This window comes from Coloeus monedula (assembly GCF_965178545.1).
Source record: "Coloeus monedula genome assembly, chromosome: 16".
Lineage (NCBI taxonomy): Eukaryota > Metazoa > Chordata > Aves > Passeriformes > Corvidae > Coloeus > Coloeus monedula.
Window position 1 is genome coordinate 6,375,661 of NC_138796.1, and position 20,522 is coordinate 6,396,182.

Below are 20,522 nucleotides of genomic sequence, written 5' to 3' on the forward strand. Positions count from 1 at the left end.
TTTAATGAACATCCCTTAGCATTAAAACCTCCTAATTTTCTTTACTTCATGTTTACACAAATGCTAAACCAGATTTTTGTTGTTGTTTCAGAATCCATCCATTTTAGAACAACACTAAACATTTTCTGAAGAAAGAACAGTTCTGGGATTCCTGGAAGAGACCTCTTCATTAAGTCCCATCAAATGCAGTGCAACCTCCTGCTCCTTGCACACAAAGTAGGGGATACATGGTGAAACAAAGCATGGGAGGAATTCTGCAACAGCAGAAGCAATCTGTAAATACACAAAGCTTTGGGGATAAGTGTGACAGGGCCTCACTCAGAAGAAAAAAAAATATGCTTGAAAAAAAACCTGCATCAAGATGTTTTCCTTTGAAATGGCCACAAATGAGACATCATTTCCCTCTCTCCAATTCTACTCACCAGCACAGCAGTTTAAGAAAAAATTAGATCAGGAAACTCGCATCAATCTCCATTTCTAACAGGTCTATTACCAGCTACAAGTCTAATTTTGCTTTTCCATAAGGACTGCTCAGTAGGATCTCAGCAATCCAAGTTGTTTAGTGTCCATTAAACTCTTCTAACAGGCCAGGAAAAACAACTCCAGAGCCAAAGAGGAAAATATTAGAGCTCTAACTTATCTCAAACTAAGATCCAAGAGAGGAAGGTAACGATGAAAGACCTAATTACTTTTGAGGGAGTCTCTTTCCCCAGTGGGAAAAAAAGAGATCTTTCAGCAGGAGAATGCAGGCTCAGAAGATAATCAATGGCCTATTCCCCAGGTATGGACCATTTCCCCTTCTCATCTCCATCTCCCCTCCTTCCTGACTTAACTTCAGTCTCACTGTAATTCTATACTGGGGAAAGGAAAGGTGCAAAGGAACAAATACTTTATTTATTTATTTTTATATACTTCTACTAGAATTCCACCTCTCAGTTCCAGAGAAACATTCCCTACCTAACACAAGCTGCAGAGTAAAAACTGTTTCACCTCACATGTCAAGCAAACAAACCAAAGAAATCCACTATTTAACTCAGAATCTTATGGAAAAAAATACACAAATCCTCCGTCTTAGTAATAATTAAAGCAGCCGCACCAGGAAAGTATTTTTAGAACGGATTAAAAATTACTTATTTCTTACACTGGCAAACTGTATAATCAGAGAAAGCTTCTCTTGTATTTTTTTTTTTTAAGCAGGTGACCAAAAAGAGAAGTGTGCAGGACTATGGCAATTCAATTTGAAACAACACAGGATTAGAGAATCACCATCCGCTGCTCTATGGAAGCACGAAAGAGCAACTTTAAATTTCCTCTTCCTGTTGTGAGTGTTTCAGAGGAAAAATGACCCAAAAAAGAGAGACTAAGTACAAATAAAATCAGAACCTGAGCATGCTAGTACCAGCCAAAAGGAATTCTGAAGTTCCTGTGAGATTTCAAAAATAAAATAACTCTACTTTGCCATCCCCAATTTTAAGAATAATTTATTGAGCTGGAGAAGGATGACATCTGTAACTTTCTGCATATGGTCTGTACATATAATTATTACCTTTATTCTATATTTCAGATGTGCTTTCAAAATAGCAGCATACATTTCTAAAGTTATTATTGAAGAATTATATTTTTCATTTAACTCTTTTCCCTCTGCCCCAGCCTTTGTGTCTACAGTAGATGAGCACAGCTGCCAATTTTCCACTCACAGCCTGTGAAACCCTCAATTTTAAGTTGCAAAAATTATTACTCTTTCTTGTAAGAAAAATATTGGCACAAAAGCTAATAGCTGAAATAAACCTTTATGGAGCAATCTCCAAAATGAGGCTGCCCGAGATGGACCATTGGCTCTGTTCCACTATTTGCATGTTAAACCCACTAGAGCAAAAAATATTTGCAAGAGCTGTATCACTTAAAAGCCACAGATTTCTAAATTCCAGTAAAAAAACAGGTGGCAAAGGTCAGCAACGGGAGACTTGGATGTGAAACCATGCCAGCAGCAGAGGAGACAGCCCCTCCCTGCTGCGCAAAGCTGAGAATGTGCCACATTTCCTTCTTAAACACATTGTCTCCAACAGGAGAGGACCTGATGGCTGCTACTATCAACCCAAAATTAATGGCCTGGGGTAGGTTTAGCTACAAAGGCTTTGAAAAGTTACTCATTTTATCCCTGGTTCAGAGGGGGTTTAGGAGAACGAGACAGACCCTAAACTGTAAACCTGGCACTGAGGTGCTCTTTGCCCAGGACTTGCCCAAATCCCCTCTTTGCCCATTTTCGAAAGTGCTTTTTCCTTTGGTTTTTCTTTCTTTTAAACAAGGAAGGTTCTGGGCTTGTCAGCAGGAGTGATCTCCGTGCATTTGTTGCAACATTACAAAAGGTACTAATTCTCCTGACTTGGGTATTTACATTCTGCCTCCTCAAAGTCAACCAACTTGTTTCAGCCTGACACAGGATTTGTTTATGCTCCGTTCCTGATTGTTGCACAGCTCTGAAGAACTTCTTTTTTTAATACAAGAGATCCCAAACAACACTGAAACAATGTCTTTACATCTAGATTATAATATTTATAAAGGGATGGGAATGTTTTTTTAAGTACCTGACATTACTGAGATAATTTCAAAGGCCAAATTAGCCAGCTGGGTCAAGTGCTAGTGTGAAAGCATATTTGGCAGGAGGTGAAGAAAGGATGAGCTTTAGACAAAGTCAGTATTCACCCTGGGGATGTAACTTGAGTGAGCTGAGAGGTTTCTCTGCCAGGCCCTGGTTGTCCACCCCGCTTCCAAACAGAAATGAATCATCTGTTGTGGTTCAGGAGGTGCCGCAGGAGCAGGACGGGTGTAGTGAGGAGAGCACGGAGTGGCACCAGTGTCTCAACAACCCAGCTGAGAATTGCATCAGAAAGCTGCTAATTCACCCCGAGACACCATCCTGCAGCAAGGGCAGCACTTGCAGGGAGGCACAGAAAAACAGTCTGGGAGAGGAACCATTTCAAACATTCCCAAGTAAACAGAGCCTGACTCTGCATCAGCACCAGATTTATTCCCATACACCACAGAATGTCTCCATTTGGAAGGGACCCATAAGGATCACAGAGTCCAACTCCCAACATACCCCATCCCATAGCACACTGCTAAGATGCTACAAGTGTTTCCAGCTGCACAGTGTACAAACGACACAGTTTCCTGCAGGGAAAAAGTAAAGTAAATAAGGCAAGTGATGAAAATATTCCATAGGCCCAGCCTGTACCAATGCAAAACAGCAGGCAAATGTGCACCTGGGACAGCATTCATTCACACTTTGCAAGTTAAAGGTAGGAGCCTCCATGCTCAAATTAAGGACCTTTACATGTGGATATGATCTGAGCTAACCACGGCCTTCAATTTAGTATCCAAGTTAATTTTGGAGACAAGACAAACCAGCAATGTGTCCACATCTTCCTTAGGAAAGGCGGGTGGGGAGGAGGACACAGTGAACCATGCTGGCAAATACACCTTTCAGCCATCTCTGGCTGTCCCTTGGATATGCCAGGTTAATTATTTATGCTTGTACAAACAGGCAGCCAGATTCCAGGATACATTTGTTTTACTTTGTGACAGAAGATAAACACACGCCAGCAGGCTGATGGCGCAGAAAGGATTTCACTTAATATTTCCTTCTGTGTAGACCATCTTTAATTGTAAGAGAGATGCAGCACAATCATTACAAGCACCACAGGCTGGTTGGTTTGTTCTAAGATAGAAGCAGAGAAGAACAATGAGGCTTTGGAAGAGAAAGTAATAAAGATCTTGACATAAAATGAAAGTAAAGTTACTGCACACAATTGGAAAATGAAAAAGGCTGCAAAGCAGGTCAAATTTGAGGCATCCAAGTAATGGAAATATCTCTGCTAATGCTTCAAAGTCTGCACAGGTTTTGACTTGTGAACTTGGTAGGCTGTGTTGGAGGTGCCCCTGCAGGACAGTCCCTTGTGTGTGCCAGCTCACAGGGTGGTTTCCATAGCAGAAATCCCACCATTCTGAGTAACAGTTTTGGGAAGGCTACGTGGCAAAAATAATAGCATTAAGTGGAAAAAAACCTCCCCCAAAATAGGAGAAAAAAGCAAACATCAGCTATTCACCACATGCTGCTCCAACACCCCAAAGCTCATGGCCCACAATTAAAATCTTTACTGAATCTGTTATGTGAAATCATGTCTCGTCCAAACAGTTCCATGGATTTTGTGGAAAATACTCTGAATACCACAAGCCACCCCTTCTGAAACGCCCTGAGGAATGACTCTGCTTACAGTTGTGTTCTCTGCACATAACCTGAAATGAGACTTTACTGCAGATAAGGTCTGGTTTTATTTCTACTACCAGACAACCCGCTAAGGTTTTACATGTCTGGCTTTTTTAAGGGTGACAATCATTTATATGTGGTGGGGTACAAAAAAAAGGGTTTTATGGGAAAGGAAAGATGGCTGAAGTGTGTAAAAATGCAGCTTCTCTACAGCTAGCCACATCACTGAACTGAAATACACCACTTTATTCACAAAGTGCACTTTAAATTGTCACCACAAAGGCCAAGGTTTCTATTCTAGTAATTTTTTTGTTTGCTTTAGGAATACTTTTGGTCTTTCTCTTCATCTGCTTGAGACTGAAATGCATAAATCCAGACTGCTTTAACTTCTCTGTAACCGAACCCGAACTGCTGCAGCGCCTGCGAGCACAGAGAGATAAACAAACCCACAGCCTTCCCTTACATTTGCCAAATAAGCCAATTAGCTGTATGGAACTAATTTCATCCTGACATGCACCCTGAGTGGCCTTCACTAACGATCTCAGCATTGTGGTGCCAATGAGATTTGCAATCTGAGACACAAATCAACCAAAAACCCCCGAGACCCCTCCGACTTCAGGCCCTGCATTCATGCCCTGACACTGGAAGGCTCTGCCTGAACTCATGCTAAACCAGACCTTGACTACCAGATTAAAGCAAGGCTTCATTATAAAACCCTCAGTTCTCAAAGAGTCGCTAGAGTTGATACACGAAGCCTTTTTGTGGCCCTTTTGTGTAGGCTGCAGTAAAAATCAAAGCCTCTTTTCAAGGCATGATCTCCTCGTGGGTTGGAACTTGGCTTTGTGTAGCCAGTTGCAAACACTAGACAACTTTGAAGAGATCTTCAAAAAACCACACACCCAGAAAAAGCCATTTTTATTAGTCCATTAACATGTCATTAAAGTATCTACTTAGCCAGGAATCAAAATTCCATCCTACCTAAGCAGAAACCAGTCACGAATGAGAGGCAGTTCTCCTACTGCAAACAAAACCGAGTTGACAAAACACAAGAGTTTCATCTCCATTCCTAAGAATTACTCAAACTGAAAAATTCTCCAACAATAAGTCTTCACATACAACCAGCAAGAGCTGACTTAGCCCTCAATAATATAAATCATTGAAAAACCCAGCACAGGGCTATTGGAAGAACAAGACTCATTAAATACCCTGTTAACAGAGACTGTGCAATACAAGACCAGTAAAGCAAGTTTAAAAATTAACTGACTGAGATGTAAAACTTAGAGAAACACTGAAGAGTTATGGAATCAGCTGAAGAACTTTGCAGGGATAAAAAAGGGAGTTCAGTAGGAAGCTGAATTAATGCTGACGTACAGAATATGAGAAAGGCACACAAATCAGAGGTGGGAATAAGCTTATCAATTATTCCTCATACAAACTTTTCTCTCTCTTATTCCCCCTCTGCTCACCCCTAACAAATACCTGACATAAAGGTTACCTCTCAGATTACATCTTTCATTAAATCCCAGCTATTGCCTCAGTTTTCTTATGACTTTGTGATGTCTCCCTCTAATCCAGGCCAAGACCCTTGTCATACTCTCCACACAGTTCCCTACTTCCTAGATAGACATAAACCCCAAGTATCCCCAATTGCTTGAGTCTTACAGACACACCCTCAGCTCTGAAAGCAGAAGCTGGCCATGGGGTTTATCTGTCCTATGTGCCACTCAAATTGTACTTCCATGGTTGCTTTTTTTTTCAAAGTTTACTTTTTAGGGCAAACCTTTCATAGACTGCTGCATTACCACCTTCAGCTAATTGTTCTTCTTGGCCCTGCAGTGGTTGCTCAGCTGTAGGAAATACTGCCAGACATGCTGGGGCAAGAGCGAGACCCTCACTGGTGACACCTCCTCTGTCACCAAGATGCCCTTGAAGTTCTGTCTTCCCTCACATCCCTTCCAATTTCTCTTTGCTGACTGTCTCCAAACATGTCCAAAGCACAACAATTTTGTGTGAGAACTGGAATTTAAGAGCTAAGTCAGTTATTACTATCACCATTTTACAGCCATTCCCAAAACCACCCCATCAATTACACAGTTTTACCAGGAAATACGTTAACAGAACATAAGGTCATTTATACCCACTGTATGGTTTCTAAAACTCAGTCCTCCTACCCCACCAATACATCTGCCAGGACCACAGCCAAGCAGGATAATAATTTTGTAAGGGGAGATTTCCCAAATTCAGTCAAGTTTTTGCTTTTTTAAAGTGTTCACAAATGGTCTCCTGATTCCCTGAGAACAAAGAATACACTCAGGCTTCAGCTACAGCATCAGCTTCCGTACGCACTAGTAAGATACAGGAATATCTGTAAAAACCTCAGAATTGCTGTTAAAAACACACAGAATAATATGCTGTTCTCAGGGCAAATACAACCTCTTAGGTGAGAACTAAAGAAAACAATTTCAATGAAAAAATTCCTGCTGGAAATACAAAATGGACTTTTCATTTACTCTACACTTCACTGTGCAAGTTGTAGTTGCTGGGATCAACACAGCTCTGGAATTCTTCCCTTATTCAATCTTTTGCATCTCTAACCACGTGCATTTGCATTGAATAATTCATATTTCCAAGCAAGTGGTGTCTATCCAGACAGACTTATCTGCATGCCTTGCACATTCTTGTGTTCACACTTTGGATCAGACACAACGTGAGCTGTGCGACATCATCACCAAAATAAAAGTTTAAAACACACCAGGAAACTATGTGGCTCAATTTTCCTAAATTGCATTAAAACTAAGGAATAAATCCATGCTGAAATCTCAATACTTCACTTTTATAGTTACCCAAGCACTGCAGAAGCATCTGGAAAAAAATTCCTAAAGCATGAAAAACACGTTCCTCCACCCACATGCACTCATAACTCGGATTCCAAACTGAATTTTACTAAGATCACAAAAAATATTTTGTACTTTTAACACCATGGAGGTTTCAAAGCATCTTTTTCAAATCCCTACAAATGTCAGCACCTAACAGGACCATGTTCTCATCACAACATTGCTCACAACAGGTCCCAGGAGGAACTGAGGGTTGAGCTCAAGCCCAGTCCTAATCCCAGAGTCCCAGTAACAAAACGTCCTTTCTAGAAATCCTGTCCAAATGTTCAGAGGTATGAATTTGCTTCTCTGGAAAATGTGAGGTGAACAACAGCAAATTAAAAATCAAATACAGAAAATAAACCCTGAACATTCCAGATATTGCTGAGGCATAAATTAGGTATGAAATAGTTGACGCTCCTGTAGCGGAGAACAGTGCCTGTGCTCAGTCAGCATTTCAGGGAGGCGTGTTTCATTTAAGGTGTCTCTGATCTCCACTTTCATAAGTTCAAGTTATAAAGCCTTGAACGCCTTATTTTCATTACCAAAAAGAAGCCTAGAAGGACTCTCGTGCAGCTGATCATTTGCTTACTAATTCAGTACATAAAAGGCTTTTCCAATAAATATTATGTTGAATATAAAACACAGAAATTTAGATTCTCCTTCTTTCCAGGTATTCTCTACGGGGCTACCCAGACCACTACTACAGCTATATGTTTTATAAGCAGTTTGTGAGATTCAAGTTACAAGTATGTTTCTCCACTAACAGCAGCTTTCTTCCCCCACAAAACACTGTCCAATTAATGGACTTCGAGCTTTTACAAGCCATTCATTTCCTAATTCCGTGAGGAAAACCTGCACAACTGCTCTCTGCTGGTTTGTAACGGAGGAGAAAGTGCAGAACAAAAGACCAAAACCAGAATCAACACATTTGCGGGTGCTTAACTGAGCACTACAATTTGTAGAATGCACAAGCACTCACACCAATTAAACCAGACCCAGCCTTGGGGTCCTGTCCACGGAGCAAAAGAGTTTTGAAATGTCAGGAACACAACACACAACTTTGTACTTTCTAACCCAGTACTATCTCCCGCTCAATATATAAATATTGCCTTGCCTCAGAATATCTGCTTGTTATGCAGAAAGCAGAAAGGAGTCCGACCTGCTGCTACAGAACATGTAAAACCTGTGAAAGAAGAAACCTTGGTACAGAAAATCTTGGCAAAGTCTGAGTAGATACAGCCAAGCAACAGTTCAATAGAAACACTGAATTTTTGTCAAACAGTAAAAGGTCTACAACTTCCAAGCCAAAACGAAGCAGATTTCTCAGTTTAAGACATAAAACATATGTTTTGTATCTCCAAAGAGTGGCTGATATTTACATTCCTTCACATACAGGTAGTGTCAGTATTTCAACAAAGCAATTTGAATGTAAAGCACTATTGTAAAGAAGGAAAAAAATGTAATTTAACACATTCTCAATCTCAATTTAAAACTGAGATTTGTTTTTCCAGACAAAACCAGTATTTGACTTCTTTGATATCTTACTGCAATTAAATAAGGCATAAAATCAACTTTACAGGAACAAAGTTTCCAATGGGGGTATTTTAATAAACAGTACAAAATTAATGTCTGGTTTTCATCAAGTGCTAAGTAGATTGCTCAAAAGCAAGAACATTGTTATTTAAAAAATGAATGGCGTTAAGTTATGTGTAAGTTGTAAACTATTACTTCATCCCATGGGGGCTTAAATGTATCAGCAAAAGACTTGTAGTTAAACAATCCAAACAACGTTGCCTTGGTGCTCAATATACAGCTTTGGCTCTGGACTGCTCAACTCAGTGTTAAACTGAAGCTTCCTTGTGAACCAAGACCAGGAAGCTGGCAAGAGAATCACTTCAGTGACCCAGGAAGCTGCTGATGTTGAGATTAACTTCCAGCAAAATGAAGGGGGGAAAAACCCCCTGTTTTAAAAACACCGAAAACACAAACCAATAAATTTTGCCAGAGAAATTTTTACAAGATGTAAATAAAAGTATAAAAACACTGATGACCACTGTGGTCACAATATTCAAGAATCCACGTTTCTTCATTCATATTGAAAGACTGAAAGAAGAATTTTCAATTCAGAAATTCCACAGGAAAATTTAGCCTACAGGCTACTATGTACATAAAAGAAGAAACCTCGGAACAGTGCACCGGGCCTAACTTGTTTCAGAATAACCCAGACTCATTTTGCATTTCTTTAATAACTGGAAATCTTGTAACAAGCAGTTGCTCAAAATCTATTGCAAAGAATAACACTTACCAAGCACCTCTTCTGGCACTTCTAACTTCAGTAACTGCTACCAGAACAAATTCCAGCAGGTACTGGATGACTTTTCAAGAGGCACAGTCAACACCCCAAATTTTTTTGTAAATAAATGAAAAGCATTCCTTCTTTCAAGTAACGCATCAGCACCGTATCACTGCTTTACCACCACATACCTCAGGTTAACAAATGCCTCAGAAACTTTCCCTGATTTCCAGCACATCTCGCTGTTTTCCATGCTTGGATTTTAACTGAGGTATGCCGAGTACTTTTTGGCGTGTTTGGATAGAAACATAAAAAGCCTCAAGTCTTGTCATGAAAAGCTTTTCAAAGGCATGGGCCTTGCTGCCAAAGAAACTTTTTCATGCTCTTACAGCTTTTTCCTTCCTTACTCTCAGATCTGCTGCTTGCTTTGCGGTGAGGATGGTAACAAACACATGAGATGGAGCAGCTCTTTCTGAACTGACCCAGAGCGAGCTCTAACTTAGAAATCAAGGCAGTGAAAGTCCATATTCAGTGAAGAGGTAAGGGAGTAAAAAGGCCCAGAGCCATGAGTTCATTTTGTTCTAGGCTACTTAGAGAGTGGCCAGCCAAAAACGGAACCAGCTGGAATTCATTCTGAAGTACTTCTTTCTTCCCAGAGCTCCCTGGGCTGTCGTTATCAACCTGAGGATAACAAACACATGGATCATCAAGATGGAGTTGGTGCTGGAAAGAAGTGGCAGAGCCTAATGGCCCATAATAAATGAAGTCTTGATCCTAACTTGGATCTTAGTGCTGAGGTATGAATGCTTTTAATGTCTTAGGGGGAAAACTGCCCACACTAGATGGAATTAAACATTCCACTAACTTCTCTTCTTGATGGTTTCCTTGTTACCAGCTCTTGCACACATCTATTTTCATCTTCATTACCATTCCATATTCAAATTATATCCATCAGATTCCAGATGATTCAAGAGGCATATGCAAAAAAATGGGAAAAATGACACCTTGACCATCCAGGTAAAATTTTAAAAAATAATTCAGGCTGATTAAGTGCTGAGCTACAGAATGGAACAATTACTTTAATTTTCTATACAGAAACTAAAATAAAGGTGCAAAGTTTAAAAACAGGAAGACAGAAGGAAAATTGTGTTTGCCCAAATTAAATTCTTGGCATCATTTCTCATTTTGAATAAGGTACATTAGCTGTTTTACAATATTGTTTTTAACTCCTGGAAATCTTTCCAACCTCCAGCTTGTTTTGTGATTATTCAGCCCGTTATAATCCCTTTCAACATCTGCCCAAGAGGCTACAAATCTCTCTCCACTGTCTTTATGTCTATTTTTTCATTTTTTCACAGAACTCAGCTCAAACCCTTCTTGTTTACAAATGAAAAACCCAAGGAAGCCCCAAACACCCATGTTTGTGGAGGGCACCGATGCTAAAAGGTGAGCAGCCACCTGGACACCTGCCAGGGAATCAGCCCGTCTGGGCTTATTAGCCCGGGCCTTGTGCCAGCCCTGCTGAACCCAGGGGGAATGTGGGGAGGTGACAGCGGTGGCACTGGGGAAGGAGGGGGCTGCAAGCGGATATGCAGGAATTAGGAAGCTGTGGCAGAGGCGAAGGAGAACGGGACAGAAACGAGGCTTGTTACAAAAAAAGACTGCAATTACAGAGGTATTAATAGCTCTGTGAAGCCAAATTTTTACCATTCATTCACCTACTTTTGTTCTTTTATTAACCCCAGGACTGAATCATTGTTTTCTTCTACAGGACATTCGTCCAGCTGTCACAGGGAAAACATCCCTATGTAACAAACTTTCCAAGGAATTAGTATGAAAGCTTTTACGTAGAGGAAGAAAATCTGATTGAATAACCAGCCCCATTTAAAAACTACAATGAGAGAATGATGTGTAAGAGACTTTTTTTGGTGCTGCCATTGTTACAGGGTAAGTCTTGTCTACAAGAAGCACGTAGATACACTCCCTCCAATCCACCTAATCACCTATTAGTCACACAAGTAAATCCCCAAAAGCACTTTGGCCCGGGCCATGCAAAGGCTGGATGAACTGAGTTACATCAGTTCTCATCTGATTTCCTGGCAATGAGCTGCACGTGACTGCTGCTGTGCCTGAGGAAATGTGGGTCAATCCATGTGCATCCCGGTGCTGAATGTGCACGCTCTCGAGGGACATGCAGCTCTGTGACTCAGGAGCACCGGGCTGGCAGGAAGGAGATTAGTGCTTCTCCATGCTGGGGCATTCACACAGCACTGCTCATCCTCTGGAATGGGATGTCGGAGTGGTCCAGAACGCCCTCAGCAAAATACTCCATCCGAAATGTTCAAATGATGTAGAAGGCTGTCAGGCACATGGCACGGCGGCAGCCACTAAAAGGAAACGTCTTCCTTCAGAAGTAATTAATCACCCATCATGTTTGGGTATAAACAGCCAGATCTAACAGCCGTGTGTCTCTCAGCTGAGCAGCAGCGAGATGGACAGCCAAACACTGCTGCTGCTTTGGAGCTGGGGGCCTGCAGATGGAGCAGGATTCCTCCATGGATATGCCCTAGCTGAATGTGGTTAACCAATAACCTCATGGTAGCACCCCCTTCTTCCAAACCTGATCTCCAATTAGTATCAAAGTTCAGCGGATCCCTTTTATATTCATGTTATTGCTCTCTTACACAAGCAAAGCCACCCTCTTCACTTTAGGTATTTTAAGCAAAATGTCTCATTCTTGCATGACCTAAGGGAGGCACAAAACTGGGAGCTGAATGGCACCAAACAAGACTCCATGAAAAGAAGGCTTTTATTCTGAATAAAGCTGTATCAGCCTATGTGTTACTCCCTTGTTCTAATCATATAGGCCAGCATCTATTTAAACTGCCAAGCTAATGACTTCAAATTTGATCAATAGTCTCTGTTTATTCAGCCAAGTGCTACTGACAGTCACCAGGGATGAACAACAAAACAAACATACTGGTCAGAGCCAATCCCTGGTTGAGCAAGAAAATCCAATCCCTGACGGCAAATACCCTTCGACTGGATCGGGAGGTGGGGAGGGAGGTCTGTCACCCACGGACATGGACACAGCCCCTCTCCTCTGTGCCTACAAAACATTTATCCACATTATTCTGCTAACAGCCAGCTCGTGAGCTGAGTGAACTCAAGCAGAATTAACATCACAGATACAGGGCGGCTCCAACTCTTATCGTGTGCCATTGTAGCTATGCTAAAATATTTCCATTTGTTGTCAGATTAACCATGGCAGGACATGACAACAACAAGAGGATGTCACTAAGCCTTTGGACCATAAGCAGTGACTTCCCTCGTTGTCACCTTATCCACTACAGAAGGAAATTTCCTTTGGAGAAGCTTCAAGAAAGACTCAAATCATCTTCTTGAAACCAGGACAAAAAAGTCCTTGACTGAATCCCCAGCCAAAGGATGCTAGGAATGTTTTAGTTGCAGACTGGCTGCAGAGAGCAAAATAAAAATAGAGTTTAGAATGAAAACAGATAAGTAGAGCATGCGTAGCATTCTAGCACAGATTTTTCTTTCAAAACAAATAAACATTTCCATTGCAAAATCAGTTTCTCAACAGTGGCTTAACAACAATATATGTGGACCTTCCTCCCATGGGCAATTTTTAACAACTTGCAAGCTACTCACTAAAGGAACCTCCCTTTCAAATCCCAAGTGAATCCGCAGTCACAAAGACTGGGATCTGGGTGAAAATGTTTTAGTGCATTATTCCGACTAGGACATTCGGTCACAATTTTCTCAATATTATACATTCATCACTTTGCCTGTCAACAGCACCTGTTTGCTATTTTCCTTGTACAAAATGTCAGGGTCCATTACATCAATAAATTACAATCCCACTATTGCTCTGAGATACCTTGATCAAAGGTATTACATAAATAAACTGGAGCTTGAAGGAAAAAATACAATGCCTCTTCCTATACAACCTTAATGCATATTCAGACACAGGATTTTATGCAAGTGACACTAGTCAGTCGCAGGATCCTGCAAAAAGAAATATGAAGAAAGTTCTCTTAAACAAAAAGTTCTTTATCAAACTACTATATTAGCACACCCAAAGCCCAGAATTTAATATCTAAAAAACCCAATACATGAGGACAGCTGGTTCACTCAAAGCCTAAGACATTTGCTTTCCACTTTAAATTGATTAAATAGATTGAATACATTACATTTCGCATGGATGGTTAACAGTGCTAATATTCCAGACAAAATGAAATGCTGTATGAGGAAAATCCTCACTAGGGCTACCTCCCCCTGGACATATTCCTTGCTCTAACAGTAATTTAGTATAACGGAGGCCTAACAGTTTCACTGAACAGGATTACAAAAACAGCTCTTCACAGTTCATGGCACAGAAGCTCTCAGAAATATCTGTTTCTTCACTACCATCTCCACACAGGGAATGCACTTGAAAAACAGGCTGACACTTGCTTTGTGGGAATCATAAAATAACATAATGTTGGTTACTTTGTTTTTATGAAGAAAGTGTTTCTTGTTTATCAAATAGTCGAGATATTAAAAGCCAGCCTTTTATTTGCATTCATATCACTGAGAGGACTCACACACCTCAGAATCAGATACTGTCCAAGTGCTGAATGACAAACTACTGATAAACCCAAAAGAGAGCAAATTTTAATAAAAAATTTTCACGAGAGAAGAACCTTTAAACACCATTTCACTCCTTACTCCAATAAGCTATGTGGCACTAATTTGAAGTGATAGTGCTGTTCTTTTAATTAAAAAATGCCAGTAGGAGGTTGATGCAGTGGCTGGTGCTGGAAGCGACGTGCTCGCAGGGTGCAGCTGAAGCTTTGTGTCAGGAATTAAGGCACAATTTCAGCTGGGTGAAAAGGCAAAACAAAACCCTTAAATCCAAACAGACATATAGGGAGTGTTATTACAGGTGCTTGACAAAGTCATCTGGATGTTTGCCTCAGAGAATGTTGTTAAATGCTGGGGAGGAAAAAAAAAAAAACCCAACAAAACCCCCAAACACTCTCACTAGTTCATGAATTTTGGTTTACCTATAGGTGTGTGGGACTTAATTCATATATGTCCCTCCCCTTCCTACCTCAGAGCTCCTCTCTCACTTTCCCAGGTTGCTCCTTCCACATCTCCTGCGTACATGGCTGGGACCAGGACCACTCTGCCAGAGCATGGGAGGGTGGATTTGCTCTCTCAACCTCCTCATCTCCATGAGTCTTGAGCCCTGGTATGCTTAATGTCTCTGCCTTTATCAAATTTGACTGAAGTCAGATGAAAAGCCAAAAATTAGTTAGAGGAGAATGACAGGTGAGATTCCTTTTCAGCCTGGTAATTTTTCAGTCTGGAAAAAAAGATTAAGCTTGTCCCACAAGTTTATCCATTAGCCTGATGGTCAAATAAGGCAGCACTTTGTCCTGAAATGTGTAGACAGCTTCCACATTCCAGGTTTCACTGCTGATTTGTGAAACACCGAAAGGCTAAAAAATTAATCTAGAAGAAATCCTCACTAAAGTATTTGCTGGATCATTTCCCCCTCCGTCTTGCAACATCTTAATTCCAACAGCCCAGAGGAGGCCAGCAACCACATCCAGGGCATAAAAGAAGAGCTCTAAATCGGCATCTGGGAACATGACAATCCTTAAAACTGGTGGCTGCTCCTCCTGATACAGCCTCCCTGGGGAAGGAACATCCCAGAAACAAGCAGGACATTTTGCCTTTACTTGGCATATGGAGCAGCAAAGAGAAGTCAGTTTATCCAAAAGCTTCTGGTATATTTACTCACCACTCCTACAATGACTATTTCAATCACGTTTACACTACCAGCATCATCTCAAACATCACAGATAAATCTGTTTTCTTCGGCTGTTTCAAAGTCTGTTTTCTTTCTGCACACTTGTAGGATTTACATCCTAAGGCAATGAGAAAAAAACCTGTTACTACTTTCCAACTGGGCTTTATTTTCTTTTTGCTCCCCCCTTTCTATCAAAAATAGCTCTCATCTACGTTCTAGTTCAATTTGGAAGTAGCACATGCAGACTTGATAAGCATCCTGCAAAGGAAATGCCTTGAATTGCAGACTACTTACAACACATTTTCCCAAGCAACTTTTTATAAATCCCATTTGATGGCTGGTTTGCTAATTTCTATTGAAGCTTATCAAAACATTATTTGTAACAAGTCAAATTACTTCAGTAATTGCACAAATAAAAAAATTATAAAAGAAATGACTGTGACTGGCAGTCCAAGCCAAGCTGCTGGGTTATAGTGAAGTGTTATTTATCCTGTTACCAGACAGACCTGGAACTCCACGGAGGTATTTAATTTGAAACTAGAGAACACAAACCAGAAAAGCACCTATTTACATGTTTCTTCTGTTTGCCAAAGTCTCCCTCTAGATCTCCTTCTAGGACTGGTGACAGCACAATTATTGGAGCTGATTCCATTACTCTCAGCAGATCCAGGGGTTACAGGCCAGTATCGGGCTGCCTGGCTGTCTCAGATACAGCTCGATAAATGAGCACAGACACATTAATTAATACGTCTTGAAAGAAGTCTATTAACATTAAATTCCCTAAAATTCTTGGAAAGAAGGAATAAAAGATGTAGGTGTTCCCATTATGGCACATTAGCTGTACACATAGCATACTATTTTTAGTTAATTATTGCCCAATATGCAGAAGTCATTCTTACAAAGAGCCAGACACTTATTCCTACAGCCTGGGCTTTTCCAGATGCAAATTTAATGTTGAATTATTGAATGAATGACGAGATCTCTGGGAAAAGATGCAGAGGCAGAGATTTAAATCCAAGTGTGGTTACATCACAGAACTTGGTTATATCACACAAGTACCAAGTTGTATAAAGTCATTAAAGCCTGAGTTCAGCACTGAAGCCCTTCTCTGACTCCAGAACATTCAGAGGCCGATGGACCATGCTGAGCTTCACAGCTGAACCGCTCTCTGGCACTTACTGGCTTCCCTAACTTCACTTCTGCCTTTTAACCTCATCTCACCTTATTTCACCACTCATCTGTGCAACGGGGTCCTCAGCAGAAGCATTTTCACTCTGGTTAAAAACAATTTCAGGGGTGGGTTAAATGCATCAGCTGATCACAGCATAAAAACGCTTTATGAAAGGGATAGCTGGGAGATGAAAAATTAGATACACAGCAATTCCCTGCCAATTCCAAAAGCCACAACATTTCAGGCATTATTTTATTTTTCACCAAGCCATTTCTGCTCTTTCTGATCTGCTCAGTAGGGTATTTACAGACACAGGAGATATGAACATGCCCACTGCAGTACTTAATGTGGCCATTACCTGTCTGCAGATGTTTTTAAGAAAGAGCTACAAGAGACACTGCTCGGAATTCCCTGGAATATAAAGCACTGAAGTAAGTATCACTTCAAGAGCCCAGAAAATGTACCCAATTTCTCTTTCAAAGGCTGACATCAGACCTTTAGCTTACGCTCACCCACTCAACTGCAAACCCAAAGTTTACCAAATGTAACAGATTCTCTTGCTGTTAACATTAAAGAAGCCTTTCAACAACGAGGTATCTGCTAATTAGACTTACACCTGTAAAATATGACATTTTAACTCTGAGTTAAAGTGAAGTTCCCACATGCTTATAAAAATGTCTGCACATGGGAAAGGAACCAAAACACATCAGCTGCAAGGATGAAGAACAAGGATTCCCTGGAAAGTGCATCAATCACTGCAAGTCTGAATCAAATTGAAATTCCTCATTTTTCTAAATTCTGCACTTGTGCAGTCAAAAAATTATGTTAAAGCAAAAATACAATCCATACACTCAGTTCATTTTCAGTCTGGAGTTTTTGGGGCTTTTTTCCCTTTTGCTCTTCAGGAAAACAGAACACATGTATTTTTAAAGATGTTTCCTTTCCAATAAACTTTGCAGGTCATACACCCCATGTACTAAAGAATGTGAAAACACTGACCACTGGGATTGAATGTTCTGCTGTAATGTCCGGTTGGCTTTGGGGGTGCAACACAGACCAAATCTGGCAAGTGATGAAGAAAAGTCAGGGCCATTAAAAAAGAAAGTCTGGACTGATGTGAGGAGTTGCCAAAATAAATAAATTATTTTCCAGTATAAATAAGAAAGGCAACTATCTTCAGAGTTTTAACCTCTATTTTCAGGAGAGAAATACAAAGGAGAGCTTTTAATATTGTCCTGGAAACATCAGGGAGATAACTTAGAAGCCTAGAATTTAACACATGCAAATTAAATTTGCTATTTTGTGACATAAACAAGATATGGAAACTTTAAACTGATAAATACATAACCATATTATTTTAGCCTAATTATTAGAGGAAATGGGCAGATATTTAAGGAAAACAAAACTGTGAACATATTAAAAGGTCAAAGAAAATGCTATTTTTCCTCATTCACTCATCCAAAAATACCATTTTACTCCAAATAATGAAAACTTTCTAGAAAGGTCTCATCAGCTTGAGGAAAAAAGACTGAATCCTATCAAAAAATACTTGTTTTTCTGCTACTGGTTACCTATGAAAGCAAAAACTCCTGCAAGAGAAGGATAATACCAGGTTACCCATGAAAGAAAAAGAAATAAATTTCATTTTCTTCAGCAGAGCTTCTTCATAATGGGTTGGGAAAGAAACATCCACCATTCAAAAAAACCAGCCATGGGTAAAACTGAACATTAGTGAGGACATTCAGGGACACTCAGCACTCCTGGAGTACAACAGGCAGTGTAGTGGTCAATAATCCTTGAAGTTGATAGTGTGGTTTAACACTGCCCTTCATTCCTAAACTGCTGTACAGCCTCAGGAATCAGGACCCCAAGGGTAAAATGGGAAGCTGTTACAAACATCCAGTTCCACAGGATTTTCCATCGTTTCTTACAGTTTAGGATTATGAGCTTAACCCATTTGAACTGCTCCATCACACAACAGCCAAGGCTCAGGGCCGGTGCTCACCAGGCCGCGCTGCCGGAGCCACTGCTGTGCCAAGGACAATTCCCTCCGGCTGTGGCGAGGTGAGCACAGCTGGAACAGCTGCCTGCAGCACTGCGAGCTCACTGCAGGATTGTGCATTATTCTTCCATTACTCCCAAACAATAATGGATTGTTTTTCACACAAACAGACGAACAAACCTTCCATTTAAATACTTTCTGTTAAATTGTATTAGTATGCGGAATAGTGCCCATATCCTCCAAAAAAAAACCCAGGGAAGAGGATTTTTCCAGGGGAGGGGAAGACGAGTAAAGCAGGCTCTGCCAGCTTTATCTATCGATGCTGGGAATTGGGTAGCCTTGGGGATTTTTGCCTGCTGTGCTTAGTGTCCTTGACAACAAGCCAGTTTGAATTTTGGCCTTTAACTTGACAAAAATGACTTACTGAAGAGGAAGGCATCAAGCTATTACAGCCCTGTGGAGAGATTCTTTCTGAAACAGCATGGATGCTTACTCTGCCAATTCAACTAGAGCATCATCAGATTTATCATCTTATACCCCCAAATATTCACCCCCTAGCTGACAGTTCACAAGAGAGTATGACAAAGAAAAAGTTTCATCATTTCTGCTGTGTTCTCCTATTATATTTTATGACTTTCCCAGACATGGAAAACTGTAAACTATCCCCAGGGATCCCCTCTCACAAATTACTGAATTTCCCCTTAAACATATGTGAAACAAAGTTTAAAAACATGTAGCATCTTAACGCTAATGGACGTACTGACTCACTTAGCAAAGATACACCCAGCTCTCTTCTTTTATTACATTAATACTTATATAAATAATTTTAAATTGTGATATACACACTTGCTGCACCATTTAAGAAATCACTAATGTCTCTTCTGATTTTCTCTCCCAAAAAATGACATGCACATACCTGAGCTTTTCAATGTTTAGCACCTTAGTCTAAATCCTAGAGGTAGACTTACACAGTGAAGCTGAATTTGCACTGAAGCACCTGAAGTGCGAGCACAGGTTTTCTTCTGCCAGCTTTCTCATGGCAGGTGACAAATTTTTGGCAATGAGGGTCAGCAGACCAGGAAGGAGATAACATCTTGAGTTACTGCAGCAGTGTTGCAGGAACTCATTTGTAAGCACCTGGAACATCACGATGTGAGAGCAGCAGCTTCCTCACCACCAGCCATAATACAAGCGTTCCACATCAACTACCTGCATGCTTAACTGCAGGTTTGCCAGTAGACATGGTAGAGAATGTGAAATGATCTAAAGGTGAAAACAGCTGGATGTGGATCAACCATAGTGCTGTCCTCATAAAGGTATCCTGGGATGGCAAAGCATCAAGGCCCATAGTAAGACCTCAGTGAAGACATTCCCCAAAAGCTGAGTGGATCCACAACACAATGGTTGTCAACCTCGAGACTCAAGATTGCATTGACTCCTTTCTGCCCCAACAGCTGTCGGTACAGGAAAGAAAAAACCATTTGCAGCAACAGTTTATTTCACTCTGGAAGAATAAATCAGCATCTGCTTCCATGAAAAACATGAAAAATATCAAAACTTTCAGTGATATTCCAGACTTAAGTTCTTCTCATAGCAATACTTTGACTATATAATAACAGAAAAACGTAACAACAAAAAAGATTCCATTCCGAACTTAGGGAAAAAGATGGCAGATGGAACATCTCTTCCAGCCTTTTTTTTTTTTTAATTTTTCTCTTTACTCAAGTCTTACATGAATTGCTCTGCTGGGTACAGACCTAAACTTCACACCCAGCCAACTGATTTAACCACAACTTGTCCAAACCACTCGGCTCTATCCCACTGCCTCCACCAAGACAGCCCAAACCAACACGGATGGCAGTGAGTAGCTGACTCAAGAACCATAAATAGCAGCAAGTAATCCAACCAGACTGATCCAGCTCCAAGCGTGGCAACTGGACTGGCTTCAAGGTGGGCAGCAATCCAGGTAAACCTCCAAAAACCACACACATGGATGGTACCTCCATGATGTACTTCTCCATTCTGTGAATCCATCAAGCAAACCTCCAGCCAGCTCAGAAGCTGAAGGGGCTCACTGATCTTTATTTACAGT

At 40.7% G+C, this 20,522-nt stretch overlaps 1 protein-coding gene across 4 annotated transcripts in view; it reads right to left on the bottom strand.

Annotated features, from left to right (window-relative positions):
- The window catches only part of SMURF1 (SMAD specific E3 ubiquitin protein ligase 1), a 41,508-nt gene that overhangs the window by 15,439 nt on the left and 5,547 nt on the right, over window positions 1–20,522 (bottom strand). The gene's annotated exons all lie outside the window — the stretch shown is intronic.